Source organism: Mytilus californianus, unplaced genomic scaffold (assembly GCF_021869535.1).
Source record: "Mytilus californianus isolate M0D057914Y unplaced genomic scaffold, xbMytCali1.0.p SCAF_2, whole genome shotgun sequence".
NCBI lineage: Eukaryota > Metazoa > Mollusca > Bivalvia > Mytilida > Mytilidae > Mytilus > Mytilus californianus.
The window spans coordinates 115,881,871-115,899,495 of NW_026262668.1; positions in this window are offsets into that span (position 1 = coordinate 115,881,871).

A 17,625-nucleotide genomic window follows, 5' to 3' on the forward strand; every position below is an offset into this window, starting at 1 on the left:
TTGCCTGCGACGAAAGTCTTGGAAAGCGAGACATAGGAATTGTTTTTTTCGGAGACGGCGAAGGCTTCGGCGACGACGGCGTCAACGATAGTTAAGTTGTCTGCTTACGTTAGTTTGAAAGGAACTACTTGTGATAAATTATTTATATTTAGTATAACGTTGCATTGCTATCAGTACATATCAGTTTGACGACTTTTTTTAGCTCTGCCCTCTAGGACATGGTCCAGTGACTTTGAATTAATTAGCAATTTTCAATGTTAAGTTTTCTGCTTAAGCTAGTTTGATAGGATCTACTTGTAATAGATCAATGATATTTTCTATAAAGTTGCTACTATCAGTATATATCAGTTTGACGACTACGACATGGTCCAGTGACTTTGAATTAATTAGCAAACTTCAATGTTAAGTTTTCTGCTAAAGTTAGATGTGCATTGATAACTATGTTTATTCGTAATTTATTACCCATGTCATATTTAAAGTTGCATATATGATAGTAACTACTTACAATAGACAGATATTTTCTATAAAGTTACACTACTGTCTGTACATCTCGTGGTCCAGCGACTTTGAATTAATAAGCAATGTTGCTGTCCATCAGATTGTCTTTTTCTGAATTTAATTCCGACAGGCGAGACATATCTCTGTGTCAACAGTTTATTATTTATATATAGAGTTGAATTCCTCAGTTTCAGGCGCATTAGGGATATTGACCCAAATATCTGCCTACTTCTTGTTTGCACCAAATTTTCAGATGATTCCTAAATGAGTTATTGGCCTTAAATAACGATTCTTTGCTAATTCCCATGTTTTTGCCCATTAACTGAATTAGATAGGTAGAACCTAGTAAAAAGCAATTAGGAACAGCAATACAAGATCTACAAAAATGTCAAATCAACGAAACCATTGGATAATCACACGATTTTTTATTAATTTTCTTGTTAATCGTATATTTTTCCAAAGATTTTCTCCTCTGAAACTACTGAACCAAAATGAATTTTAAGTGAACGTGGGGTGAATGATCCTTAGGTTATGTGGTATAAAGTTTGTGTTTTTTTTAATTTTTCGTCATTCAACAAAAATGGCCGCAATGGCTTAAAGTAGAACAGTTGGGTAAAATGCATTCATTGTCTTATATCTCGACAATTAGAGGAAAGAGAAAATCTGTCATCGGCAAAAATGCTCCGGATGTCAATATATACCACTTCCGGTTTGCACCAAAATTATCAGATATTTCATTATAGCATTTGTTGACTTTAAATGACTTTTTGTGTTAATTTTCAAGTGTTTCTTCCCTATTACAATCAACGTTTCTTCCCTATTACATTCAAAGTGTCTTCCCTATTACATTCAAAGTTTCTTCCCTATTACATTCAACGTTTCTTCCCTATTACATAAAACGTGTCTTCCCTATTACATTCAAAGTTATAACAGATATGTAGAAACTATAAATGGCAAAAATTATCAGAAATACAAGATCTCCAAAAATGCTGAATAAACTTATCATAGATATCAGGCATATCCAACTAAGTCAGACATCACGTGACTTTTGTGACGTATACTAGCCGCCATTTTGTATTATATTGCCCCATATAAAATGCATAGGTGCTTCAATAAAGTTTAGTTTTCTCATGAACCTGACCCGTTTTCTAACTTTTGCAAATCAATCCTTGATATTCAAACATATTTCTATCAAACAATGTTGGTCCTAACAGTTTAATTTTTGATTAAATTCTGTCACTGGAGAATCGTAAAAACATGTACTTTTTCTCGTTATTTCTCCGTTGACTCAATGCTAAATGTACCGATACCCATGTCTACTTGTATAACAAATAAAGAAATTCCGTTAATAAAAATAAAACTTTGCAAATCGATTAAGTATATTCAAACATATATCTGGCGAAAAATACTATTTAAAACAGTTTAATTTCTGGGCAATTTCGGTCAAAAATCGATTTAAAAAAGTGAATATTTCGGGATTTTTCAAAATGGCGGATGATGTATATGGAAATGTTGCATCAAATCGAGGATTTGTATGGTAAGACTTTCCTTGATTTAATTTAACTTTCATGTAGAATCTCTGATGTTTCTGTTATTTTCTTTTGTGATATTTCGATATGATTGATTTCAAAATTTATTGATTAAAAAAATATTATTTTTTAAGTGTGACACGGGAACATTTTATTTTGACAGATATCCAGGATATACTTTTACCAGAAAATAGTTAACAATAAAATTTATAATAAAATTTTTTCTCTTCTTTTTTTAAAAGGTTTTTTCCTGTTTTCTGTATAATTTATCTTTCTTTAGAAATATATTTATACATTCCTTTTAGAACAAAAAAATATTTACGTCCCAAGAGAGAAAAAAATCCCAACAATTATAATAGATAAATATTCCATACCTTCAAAATCCCATCACTTGACGAACAGGTGAACTCTGACTTTGGATGTAATGTTACACAACAATATATTGTCAGGTAGACGTGCAAACCAAAAGCAACCAGGTGACTTTAAACATCCTGTGTATACATGTATTACCAGAGTTTAAATTTTGTGATATACAAAAGTTTTCATAACTGTACAAATAAATATCTTCTCTTCCCCGTGTCAAACCAGAAGAAGTATGTATCATAATAAACTTTTAGAAAATATGAATATTATAAAAAAAAATCTTTAAAAAAATAATTTTTGCTTTAAAAGATACTAAGTAATCAAACTAATATTTATGTTTCTATAATTATTTTAAAGAAATATTTTGATTCAAATTTTTATTTAAATGGATTTTGTATTATTTCGTAAAAAATTAAACGAGATTTCATTGAATATGATTTTATTATTTATTTTTTTAATTCAATATTTTAAGCAAAATCCAGGCATTCAATAAATCGATATAAAGTTAAACTTGTGTAAAAAAATTTGTTATTGTATACATTTCAACAGAGACATATAATACAATTGCTCTGATTTCAACAACATTGTATACCCGACAATATTTATCGACAGAGTTATCGGTCCTGAATAGGACTGATATAGTTGGGTATGCTTAAATATATTTACGCCACACTCGCGTTTCGTCTTCAAAAGTCTCATCAGTGACGCTCGAATCAAACATTTTAAAAGGCCAAATAAGTACGAATTAGGAGAGCATGGAGGACAGAAGATTCGCAGATGATTTGCCAAATGCAGCTAAAGTAACCGTTTCCTTGAGTAGAAGATCCTTAGTATTTCGTAAAATGCAAAGTTTTGTAAACAGATAATTTATGATTATAACCATATCAGTGATAATTCATTACAGAATAACTGACTACTGAACCCATTGGGTGACTCCATATATGACGATATAATAACGATGTCTGACTAATTCAAGTGTTTGTGCCGATCATCTCAAAATTTATACCAAATAGATAGATACTGTAAACAACAAACATCATTAAAATACAAGATCTACAAAAATACAAATATAATCAAAACCATCGGAACACTCCTAGGAGTTACTGCTCTTAAACGATGATTTTTTACTAATTTTCAAGCCAATTATTTTAAAGAACTATAATAAATGAGAAGAAATTGTAAACAGCAAAATTATCAGCAATACAAGACCTTTTAAAATATTCTATGTCCGAAAAGATTGGATGACCTCTTATAAGAGTTACAGAAAAAATGATCAACTTTACGAGATCTACATAAATGCCAATTTGACTCCTTATAGGAGTTAAATATCATATTAAAAGACGAGTTTTGTTTTATTATTTTTCGAGTGTTTGCCTGTAATTTTTAAAAATTGATAGGTAAAACTGTTAACAGCAAAAATAATCGGGATATAAGATCAATAAGAATGCAAATATGACAGAAAACATTGACAGGCCCCTTTTGATAGACGATTTGTTTACCAACTTTTGAGTTTTGCTTAATATTTCAATTTCTAGTAGGTGAGCGATTCAGGCTCTTATAACCCTCATGTTTCCAGTTTCATTGGATAGATGCGATCAACACATTTACCAAGATTGTACTATGCAGTGAGAGGATATTAACTACATAGCGGAAAGTAAAGCTAATGATAATGCCAGCTTTGTTTAGTTTATCACGAGTAGCTCCTGTAGGAATATAAGAATAAGGAGCTGTGGTATGAATAAGGGAGCTACCATTTGATTTTTATGGGGGGGGGGGGGGGGGAGGGGGGGCTAGGAAGAAATTTGAAAAAAGGCAGGACAGGAGTTTTGAGGGAAAAAAGGCAGGGTGACAATTTATGTAAAAAAGTCAGCCTAAACTAATAAAAAAACATTGCAGGACCGAATAGAGTGAAAAATAAAAAGGCAGGACAGAGATTACAAAAAAAAAAATAATGCAGGACAATATTTTTCATCCTAGCCTCCACCTCATAAAAATCAAATGGTAGCTCCCTAACAAAGAGACAAATATCCGCCAGTGTCCATGCCATACCGTATAGTAAGTTACAAAGATCCCCGGCATGACAAAATGTGATACAATTCACAAGAGAGCACCAACGACCTGATTTGTTGTACAAAAACAGTTGTTTTCATCATCGTCCTTAGGTCTCTGGTGGACAGTTGTCTCATCGGCTATCATACCACATCTTATTTTTATTAAAGACTTCGTGCCAAACACGTCGACTTTAATTGTCATGTTACTTTCTCCTTCATGTACAGGACTTACACATACCATTTGGATTGGTGGATAAATTTACGGAAAACAAAGCTGACAAAAGGTCGCATGAAATATTTGATTATCATTTTTTTGGGACATTTAACGGTAGGAAATTTGGACATATTTCTCTTATCGTTTCTTGATTATACTGTAATAATTAGTCTTTATAAATAAAAAAAAATGATAAATGAATATAAATGCATTAAAAACAGTCGCTATTTATTAAAATAAAGGCAGTCGTACAAGTCATCAATGTGTTGATCACGACACCAATTGTCCTCTGTACAAAAATTTGATGTGTACTTCGGATGAGCAGAAAACAAAAACATTTGCTATGATGAATTGTCCAGCGACTTGTAACTATTGCAACGAGTACCTAGGTAAGTATATTACTTAAATATGAAACTTTGTAAGTTCGATTTATATGATGATTGTTTAGATAAGAGTCGAATGACAATGAATCATCTCGGCATGCCTGTTTTCGGACATGACGATATAAAAACAAATCGGGTTATTTCAATGATAGTTTTTGAAATATCTTTTTGCATCCATAAGACCAATATCTGATCGATTCAAAAACTAGAAATGTATGTGCATGATATATTTGTTTGTTTTATTTTCGTCGTTTCTATTCATAGTCGTAAAGAAGTTCTACTTTTAGGATGGAGAATTAACAAACTTTTTACTACACGTGAAATGTTCATTTACAGAAAAATAACTATCGCGTAAAGTGTGAACAGACAGTTTTCGAGAAAACCTCGATATTACAGATATATCACATAATTATATGTAACAGAAACAAGATGAAAAAGAATATGAGTGATGCAAATTATTGATATACTTATTTCACTTGTTTATTGATTCATTGTACTATTTATATTATAACGTAGCACAATTCCGGACTACTGAGGTGTTTTCATGCTTTGACTCATCATGCACAACCCCTGATGCAAGTACATAATTTCTTAATTAATAGATCGACGTTAGTGCATCTATTCAGTGGGAAAGCCACACGTCAGTTCTGCGCCTCCTTCCATATGACGTAACGGACAAGAATTCAAGGGCGACAATCGCGATTTTTACATAGACGGCGACAGTATCGCACCATCTCGGTAATTTGTTTACATCGTGTACGTTTGATTTTTCAAGAAATTTATTATTAAAGACAATTAAACTAGCATCATTTCATCATCAATTAGTTATATAGGTAAGTTTAACAGGTGACCATGCTATTTTTTCTTCTTAGGAGATTTTATTTTACAAGAAATAAACATCTGAAAATGGCAAGTGACGTTGTTGTTTTGGAAGATAAAAATATGGCGGGTGTTTTCCCCTTCTGAAAATAACTGACACATTTGCATCCTAATGGCTATTTAAATATAAAATGACCAAAAATAGTATCTATGATGATGGGAGTCCCTAAATATTTGCATAATTACCCATCACTCCGTGTCAAATTGCAACTGAGGCTGCGAAAGGGAAGCACATAAATCGACGCCATTTTTCAACAGATCCACATGAATAGTAGGTTTCTGTGCTCACAAAATCCTAGTAATATTCTTTTAATGGTTAGTAGAAAGATATGAACAATATCCATAACAAAATTTTATTGATCAGATCGGTTTATGCCAAATTATGGCTATATATTTGCCCCTTTTTCGAAGCTGAAATTCCACAGACCACATGTAAATAAACGCCCCTTTCCCAGCGTGAGACTTCAATTTTAAATAAAACTTTAATTTTGGCCTGTCAATGATAGCATTTATATTTTAGTTTAATTATTACGGTTGTGTAAAGCATTTGTGATACTTTGTTTGATTCTCTCGAATAGTAAACAGGTTAGTTCAATGAGTGTGTGACAACAACAAAAATAACAACAGAATAGAGTACTATGGCTAAAAGTATAAAGAATAGAGAAAAATTGACTAAAAAATATAAGGAATAGAGAATAATGTTGTGCTAATTTATTGAGAAAAGAGAATGATGGGCAAAAAGTATAAAGAATAGAGACAAATGACCTTAAAGATTTAATAATATAGAAATGGAGGACACCCCATCCAGACCCTTGTTTATGTGAACAACAGTACCATTTTTTTGTTAAATAATGCATATATGGTCATGAAAAATATTTTGAACAGATTTCAGGTATATGAAATATTAAGCAGGAGGAAAGTATCAGTTCTGCCCCTCCTTCCATGCTAAAAAAACACAAATTATATGTGCATGATTGATTGTTGATTTTTAACGCCACAGTATTGGCAAGGTATGTGTTGTGGCCAGGTTTTATTGGTGGTGGATGCCTGATTGCTCATATATTTTATAGTACAGCTCAAAGAATGCCCTCAGATTTGAGGGTATCTCAAATTTCACAACTGATTAGCTTCACAGTTTGAAGTCCTTGTTATTTATATATCACTCTTCCCAATAAACCATGGAAGTATTATATTGACATGAATAAACTGACCACAGATGTAACACATAGGATATCTGATAAGAAAGTCAACATTTTGCCATTTTCTGTCTTTACTTGAAATATAAATATAAATATTCTTCATAAGATTTTGACAATCTAGTCAGTGTTTTTTTTTTCATTAATCATGTTCAGATACAGTTAAAGGAATGTAATATGAAGTTATGATTTTTTTTTTTTTATTAATTTTCCATTTTTTTTTAAATTTAGAATAGACCCATAATCTGTTGTCATTTTGAAGATTAATTTTCATTAGAAATGAATATTCTTAGTAATTTTCACATTTATTTTGATAAAATGTCATTTAATGATAAAAGGAAATTTCCTAAATATTTAAAAGAAATTCTCAATAGAATATTCATTAGGCAAAGACAATTTGGAAAAAGAACCCTCCTTTTTATACGCCCGTTTATGAGAGGTACAAATGTATTATGGTATACCGTTGTCCATCCGTCTGTCTGTCCGTCCGTCATAGATAACCACAGACCTTTGATTACAGCAATCCTAGTTCAGATAACTTGCACAAGGAGAGTTTGAATTCTCAACCTGAATGCAGACTTACTTGTGCATTTACTTTATATTTTGCTCTCATACTGATATTTTGTTTGTAATTATGACACTTACTTACATTTAATATCATAAAATATATATTAATATCTATTAAACAGATTGATATGTTATTATAGTGATGAATTTAACTTTAACATGTTAAGATACTGAAGTAAATGAATAAATAAATTGAAAAATTTCTTTGAACATATGTTGCTGTATATGATTTTGACCTTTTCTTATCAGACATATCATATAAAGTCATTAAAATAAATTATTTATTTACATCAAAAGTCTAAATTTTTTTGTTTTTTTTTATTGAAGCTTATATACATACTTTTGATTATTTAAGATTAAAATAAGAATAATTTCAATTTCAAAAAAATAATAACAAATATCTAAAAACAAACTTAAGTATACCAGTATACATTATGGGATTTTCTCATGATTGAAGGCTTTGGTGTAGCATAATTATCCACTCCATTTGATTTTTTGGGGATAGTTGTCTCATTGGCAATTATTTCACATCTGATTAGTTTTACATTAGTGAAATTAGAAACATTCAATTTAAATTAAAACTTGGACCACATAAGAATCAGTAGACAATTAAAATGTAAATTATAATTTCATATGACAACTCTAGAGAAGTTGGGAAATTATTTTCATTTAATATCATATGCATAAATTATATATTTACAGATACATGTAACAATAGAAATAAGGAATAAAGAAGAGCAGGAAACATTTCCATTTTGAGGATTTATGGAACAGAGGACTTTTTTGACTTGTTTTTACTTTAACTTGGACTTTTTAACAATAATTATGCTTCTTAAATTTTAAACTTTATTGTTATGTGTTTTTTTTTTTTTAACTTTCAAAGTATTTAAGTTGTATTAAATTTTGTTTATTTGATTGAAGCTTATTTACTTATAATTATTTAAGATATCATTTACATATGTTTCATTTCAACATTATTTTTATGCATTTGTATTTATTTATCTTTTAATAAACTTTTTTTTTCCTAACATTTTTATATTTTTATATATACAAAGTGAAACACCATAATCATTTTATATTGATGACATGGGGTAGATGAACATGAGACAATGCTGCTGCTGCAATACAATACAACATTCATAGATGCAAAGCAAGCACATTAGCCATATACATGTATGTACTGTAGTATTTGAGACATAAAAAAATATCAAAGATGTAAAAGGTCTACTTTAATGATTTATTAGGTGTGAAGGACTTAAACGGAGTGGTTTTAGAATAGTTCACTTCTCCCAGAGGTATCCTTGATGTCTCTCTAGTGGCCTCTCATGACATGACTTTTCACTGTTATATGCTTCCAGGGAGATTTTGAAGTGTGGTGACCCCTGCACTTAAATAAATCATTTTCAGCAGATACATTTCTCTGTTTTCAGACTATTTGATGAAAAGTTTAAACTAAAATTCAAATTAGAAAAATGAAAACTGAGCAACTTGAACCCACAAAATACAGATGATCTCAGGTGCTCTGGAAGAGTAAGCAGAACCTGCTCCATGTGTAGTATTTAGAATGAGATGCCTAGGTGCCCTTTTCCTATATGTAATCACATGATTTTGCAAATTATTGTGTGCTTTTATTATTGCAAATTTGAAGAATGGAATAAAATGTGTAAAAAGTATTGCTTTTGCAGAAAAATCAGCACACAGATATAGGAATGGTATATATGTATCTGATTTAAGTATAGATCCTGTGTCCAAGCTTTGTTTTCTTGTAATAAGCTTGGACATCATCTGAGGATTTGCATTTTAATCAGATTAAAAGGTATCAGAATGTAATTTATTATTTAGATACTCACCCACTCACATTATTGCAGTAATAAAAAATTTGCTATCCTTTCTGAATTTACAGTACCTAAAATTTCCATCATAATAGACCTCGAAAAAGATTAGTGTGAAATAAAAGTTGTGGGTCGAAAAATTAATATCAACGCAACAAAACAGGATCACCAAAAATCAGAGTGAGACATTCATATGCCATCTTCAAAGCAGACCTCAGAAGCAATATAGCTTTTTTTAATGCTCTTAATGGTCATATAGCTCTCACTTGTATTAAGACGTGTATGTACTAGGCATTGAGCATACCTGTTGAAGGTTAATCCAGGAAAGCCCTTGGATGCATTCAATTTAAAATATTTTTTTTTCATTTTCAATGAAGGAATAGTGTAATTAATGAATGCTATATTTGAAAAATACCATAGTTAATGTTAATTTCTTCAGCAGCAGCATATCTGGGTTGAACTATAAGTTGTTTTTAAAAGAAACCCATATTGACATGATTGACAATTGATGGAGGATGATAATTATAGGTAACAGTTTTAGCCTTCAACAATTTGCAAACCAATTTGTCAAGTATAAAGGACCTTATAAAACAGCATGTGATAAAAATTCTAAATCCAGAACAAATGATAAAATAAATACAGCTACTATATATATATATATATATATATGGAAGAAAAACAAATTTGATGAATGGCCACTAAACTTTTTCAAAACATTTTTTTAAGAACATGCACACACTTTGAAAACACAATAACAAATATTTGTTACCAGGGCCCAGACACACTTAAACATGAATGGTTAGTGTACAACAGGTTCCTTGATAAGGACAGGCAAAATACAAATGTTTGTGTGTTAACTTCCCACTTGCATAGTAGTTTTATTTATACAATAAGAACAAAGACTAAAAATCAAGTGAAAATTATTGTCTCATCAGATTTTCATGATACAGTGGCAGGCAGGCAATATTTGTTGATTGATACTTTTAATATTTTTAAAATTGACAAGTTGACACATTTCAGGTAAATATTTACAGAAACAAAGAATGACTGTAATCATTAGACTTTAAAAAATGGCTTAAAACAGACATTAGCTGAGTGTTTACACTTTGCATTTGTGCAAGCTTTTCATTCAGACAATATTTTTTGCCCAACTGAAATTTCTTGAAAGTGGGAAAAGGGGGGGGGGGGGGGGGGGGTGGGCGCTTCCAGACAACTGAAGTCATTTATATGGAAAAATTCATTCATAGAATAAACCAGTTTCAATGTACTACATAAATCTGTTATACACTGCAGCATAATTAAATAAATGCAGAAAATTATTGAAACAAGGAGTATGAGCAACATGAACAAAATCAACAAATGACGGAGAAAAGCCTTCAACCTATCAACATTTTTATGTAAAACATATTAAAAATCCAGGAAACATCATCACACTTCATTGTCTGAATCAATTTCGTGGATAAAAACTGGTAAAATTGACATCATTTGCTCCATTTTGCAATGAAATAACGCCAAAAACGTTAGAAAAATGTTGAATTTTGACCTCCGGTTGAGGTATTTATTATGTAAACAAGACTCGAAGTGACGGGGATTTCTTTACATAGTCATGTGCCCATGTGTTTCTGGGTCACATTTATTTATATCTCAACCAATGAAAAGCTTTAGGATGCAATTGTGTCAGTTATTTCCAGACGGGGGTATTACCCGCGGTTTTTTGGAAACCAACGGAGGTAGTCTTTTGATTTATCATATTTCAATAACGAAGCACTTATTTTAATATATTTTTGGCAGTCGTGTGACAAAATCTATTCTGATGAAGATTAAACCGCAAATACTGTTGGATGATAAGTCCTTTTGATAAATTTATTGTCTGAATCATATGCTACGTTTTTGTTTACACGCTGATTACAGCGCCACCTCGAAATTTTTAGATTATGTCCCCTTTCCCGCGTGACCACCGGAAAGAACTCTTCAATGTCACTGGCTTTCCCACTGATTGCTCTAGCAAATTATGTAACGACTGTGAACATTGTAGTAAAAATAATCTTCTTTTTCGTCTATTTTTATTTTTTCACCACATATTACTTTCAAGAATTATCTCGAGGATGAATGAAATTAAATTCTATATTGTAATGTCTTGTTGAAGATTTGTGTTGTTGACAATCTTATTCAATTGTTAAAAAAAAAGGTAGAGAAACCAACAGGGCAATTAAAAACAGCAAATCAAAGGAAATCATACAACCCCATGGGAAAAATAATATAACTCCATGGAAAAAATCATACAACCCCATGGGAAAAATAATTAATAAAAAAAGTATAGTTATAGCATTTTGAGACTCTATTAAAGCTTCTTGAAAGAGGGACGAAAGATACCAGAGGGACATTCAAACTCATAGATCGAAAACAAACTGACAACGCCATGGCCAAAAATAAAAAGACAAACATACAAGTACAGATGACACAACATAGAAAACTAAAGTCTAAGCAACACGAACCCTACCTAAAATTGGGGGTGATCTCAGGTGCTCCGGAAGGGTAAGCAGACCTGCTCCACATGTGGCACCCGTCGTGTTGCTTATGTTATTACAAATCCGGTAAATAGTCTAATTCGGTAGGTCACATTCGTGAAAAGGGAAGGGTATTGTAGTTACGACATAAGGAACATATCCGATATCATCTGTGAAACGGTTATTCCATAACGGTCAACCAACTCGTGATGGCGTCCGTAAAATTTACGAAGGGATGATTTCAACTTCACCATTTGGAACTCTTGGTTTAATAGCTTCCTTGTGAGCAGCAATCCTCTATCAAGGAAATCATGAAACTTTTGCAAACAAAAGTCTTGAGTTATTAATAAGTACATTCCGTTCCAAATACTTGCGCTGTATGCATGAAATAGAAGATTTTTAATGATTACAGTCGATCAATTTACGTTACACGCTAAATCTCGCGTTTATAAGTTACGAGTAACGACTCCTTTTTAAAGGTAAATATGTATGGCCGGTTATTTGTTCTTGCATTGAAATTATTCAATGTTCAACAAATAACTAAAAAATAAATATTGCCTAGATTATGGCATGGTATTGGTTGCAAACATTTGATATTTTTCATTTAAATGCAATATTTTTATTCAATTGGTATAACTTGTTATTTAAATGCGGTATTTTTTATTCAATTGGTATATTTGTCGTTTTAACTTTAATTTGCAATGTTTAGTAGTTTTTTTATTTATATGCAATAATTGCATTATGGGAAATTGTTTGACGTCACAAGGTCAAATTTGCAACAACGTTTGTGATTGGTCGATTCTGGATTTTATATGTTATCTTGTACGTTTTTTTTAAAAAGTTTATCGTATTACTACAACAAATAAAATTCATCACTCAATATTTGGAGAATGAAAATACAAAGTTTGTTATTCTAATCAAAACAAACTTATAATAGAAGACAAAAAAAGAGAGACAAAAAATGACATGGCAAAGAAAAGAGACGAAAAGAAAAACAACCGGGACCACAAAATACATCACAGACCACTACATAACTGAGCAACACAAACCTAAACTAAAACTGGCGAAACATGTGCTCTGGAAGGATACGCAGTTCAAAACGGACGTTGTACGTACGGTTTTGGGATTTCCCATGTCAATTAGTGACACCAGTGGTGTAACTTCAGTTTACATAACCCGTTATAATGAAGCATAAACTTGCAGATTGGTAAATCTTCCTCGCTATATCTATACATAAGACATAACCAAAATAAAACATCGAAACATGTTAAATCTCCTACTGTATATGTTAACAATTTGAAATAAAACCATGTTCTTATGACAAAGACATTGAATACCACAAAAGATAATACAGAAAACTAAAGCAAAACTGAAACGTCTCCCCTCAAATAAAATCTAGGCATGAACTAATGTTCTCTGGAAGGTTCGTGTTGCTCAGTTATGTAGTGGTCTGTGATGTTTTTTGTGGTCCGTTGTTTTTCTTTTCGTCTTTGTTGTTTACCATGTCATTTTTTGTCTGTCTTTTTTTTGTCTTTTTTCTTCTTCTATTATAAGTTTGTTTTGATTAGAATAACAAACTTTGTATTTTCATTCTCCAAATATTGAGTCATGAATTTTATATGTTGTAGTAATACGATGAACTTTAAAACAAGTTGCTTTCTTTAAAAAAGAAAAGCAATACGTGAACCCAAGAACCGCTGACTAGTCACCTATAAAATGCTGCTGAATTTTTGTTTGCTTTTGAATTGAAATAATTGACTGTGAATAGAATAAGATAATGAAGGTGTTAAAACGCCTTTATTAAAAATGTGTAATAATTTTATTGTGTGTAGATTTTTGCACAAGTCAATTGAAAGCAATGTTTGATAGTTGTGAATAGAAAAGTGTATGCATACAGCTACTATTTGAATATACATTTTAAGGCTCGACTTTTTGACTTTTATTTATTTCTTGGGATTTCAACAAAAGAAACGATACAAGGCAATGTATTTTCCATATATAATGAAATTGGAATCACTGTACCAAGGTAAATAATTGCTCAATTGGTCTAATATTTACAGAGTGTTATTTTCTTATCAAAACCATTGATTTAAGGATGTTCGCTACTCTGTTTCAAAATAACAAGCTTTTTAAAAGACTGTTATGAATTGATAGTACTTAGATAAAGGAACTAAAAAGACGAAAAAAAATGAAGGGTCCGTGTGCTTGTTTTCGAGATATGTGCCATTGAAAATTTGGCGGGAAATGATTCTCTCTAGATTTTTCATTGATTTAACATTGGCACCTTTTTCCTTTCAAAAACAATGAAAAAATAACAAGGGTTTTATAAGATTTTCAAATTTTGCTTTTAAAACTATATGTAATAATATTATGAAAAGAAAAGTAGGGGTTAGCAGGCAAAAATTTTTAATGCCACTACATAGATAAAACCAGAGGATTCCGAATATCTGGCAAAAACTAAAAATCAAGTGGAGCGAACATCCTTAAGGCAAATACGCGAATTTTTTTTTATTGCTTTTTTTTATTTCAAAAATCGTATTTTCACCCAAAAATTCAAAAATCGATATTAGAACTTAAAACTTTAAACTTATTCATGGCCTGCTTAAAATTTTGAATGCCTTTGCAGATATTTGAGTAACTAATTCTCATCTTCGAAATTAAGTGCCGACTTTTGTCATCATTTTCCGCAAAATAAATTTGCCCCCTGTGTTCAATAACACGGTATTTTCTAACTCTCCAATTTGGGCAGATTCTTTTAATCATATGCATTTGCTTTGCAAATGAATGTTTTTCATTGGATAATTTAATAGTTTTTCCTATTTATTATATTTTTTGATAAATTTGAGTTTAAACTTGTGTATCGTTTCTTTTGTTGACTAGTATATCATATCTTCATATTTTGTCTCCTGGATGCCTTCAATTATCTCAAATCGTTATTGAATCTGTCTGCGCTCATGGTAGATATTGTATAGATATTTCCATGTGAAGTGAAACCTTGTGGCATGCAACTTATAAGAAGGTTTCGTATATTTTTCTTGAGACTAACACACTAGCTTCATTTGGGATCTCTTATATAGAGACTTATTTTGGTCTCATAAAACATCTCAAATTTTAAGGATTTCCTTAAATCAATCCAAATATTCTACAGGAAAACTTGGTTTTGAAGAATATCTTATTTTCAGAAGTTTTATGAATACCTGAACATACTCTCAAAAGAACCAATTTATATGAAAAGATATGTAGATATAAAAAGATACCAGGATTAAAATTTTGTACGCCAGACGCGTGTTAAGTCTACAAAGAATCATCAGTGACGCTCGAATTAAAAAGTTATAAAAGTCAAATAAAGTACGGAGTTAAGTAATCTATTCCTTTGGTAGAAAATCCTTAGTATTTCGTAAAAGTCATAGTTTATGATAGGACAGTGACTCAAAAAAGAAAACAAAAGAGAAACAGCTAGAAGTTAGAATACCGCAAGTAATGATGACCGTGCTTGAAAGTCACATGCCAAGCTCTTAATGCCGTGTCCTGAATTCAGATAAAAAAAAAGCGAAAATTCGCTTTCACGAGTCAATTGAAAATTTATGCATGCACGTGGTATTTTTGCGCAAGAAATAGTAAATGGAAAGCATACGCACTGATGCTCTGGATAAGAATATGCATTTGCGTCATCACATATATTAATCTAATAGTTGAATTCGGACGTCAAACTACCTACCTCAAGTGTTTTGACTCCGGATTCATTGACATTTTATGCGGAATTTTTGTGAACGCAAACCGATAGTGTGCATATGAACAGGGTGATGTATAATGTGAATGAATTAAGACGTGTAGGATAGCTGGTCAACATAATGAATACAATTTTCAAAATCGTACCATAGTACAAATATTTTAGATGCTATAAGGTTGAACTACTAAAACAAACAAACAAATAAAAATTCGAAATTTTATGATTAACATACATTCCTGTTAGTGATTTTTTTCCGAAAATTTAGAATACAAAATATCAATGAACACAAACGTCAAGTATTTACGGATGGACATGGTATTTATCAATTCAATCTCTTTTTAAAGCCTTAACATTATGATAGTAATTAAATTTGTTAGGATTATTGTAAAATATTAATTACGTTTTTGTGAGATGCAAGGATTTAAAATCCTTGTGAATTGAAACCATACAAGTATTTTTTTCATTCACAACCGTTTAAAATTTAGATATTTAGCTAACTTTGGATACGCATCCCTGCTCATTGGTTTTCATACGTTACATATAATTTTCATAAATGACTGTTCAAACCTGTGATACATAATGCACGCATATATGACAATTTTAATTATATTCTATTAAGAATAATTTCAGTCTCAGTCTAAACTTAATAGTGAATATTCTCTTGGTCTGTTAGCTATATAGTATCTATTAATGAAATTAGATATTTTTGACAGAAAATCCTTTTGTTTGATTATCTTTCAGCTTTCCGACCACTGTGTTTCTGACCTGAGATAAATATTTTTTACAGAAATATCGTTTTCTTAATTTTCTTCATGTTTACTGACATTTTCCCATGCTATGATTAAAATACAAAATATCAAATGATAAACGTTCAGAAATAACCAGTTTATTCTGGGACATCATATATCAATAAACTATTCCCAGGTTTATTATCACAATGCACAACAGCACGTTGTGTTAAATACTACACACACAACGCGTACAGGGACCGTCTCAAAGCATGAATTATATAATTGCGTTATCATTATACTTGATATTTAATAAACGTTCACATTATTTAAAACATATATTTTTTGTCAAACGGTAAATAGGTTCTAACGTATATATGATTTTTTTTTACTACAACCTAGTCTTTATTGTTTTACTTTCCTTTCTACAAATGAACTTTGATTGTTGAAATATACAATGTCACGTGGTAGCCTATCCATAGAGGGACAGTATCAAAGACATAGATAACTACCTGTACAAATGATCGAAAATTTTCGAGACGTTCCGAGAATCTTAGTTCCGAGGATATCGAATTGCCCATAGACACTTCCAAAACTCGCCAATATATAAGCGTGAACCCCTCAGTGGGTTCACGCAAAAAAACGTAAAAGAGTTACTTATCAAGATAACATATAAAATCCAGAATCGACCAATCACAAACGTTGTTGCAAATTTGACCTTGTGACGTCAAACAATTTCCCATAATGCTATTATTGCATATAAATAAAAAAACTAATAAACATTGCAAATCAAAGTTTAAACGACAAATATACCAATCGAATAAAAAATATTGCATTAAAATGACAAGTTATACCAATTGAATAAAAAATATTGCATTTGAATGACAAATTATACCACTTGAATAAAAAATATTGCATTTACATGAAAAAATATACCATTTAATTAAAAAAATATTGCATTTAAATGAAGAAATATACCAATTAAATAAAATATATTGCATTTAAATGAAGAAATATACCAATTAAATAAAAAATATTGCATTTAAATGAAGAAATATACCAATTAAATAAAAAATATTGCATTTAAATGAAAAATATCAAATTTTTGCAACCAATACCATGCCATACTAGATAAAGTATTTTCTATT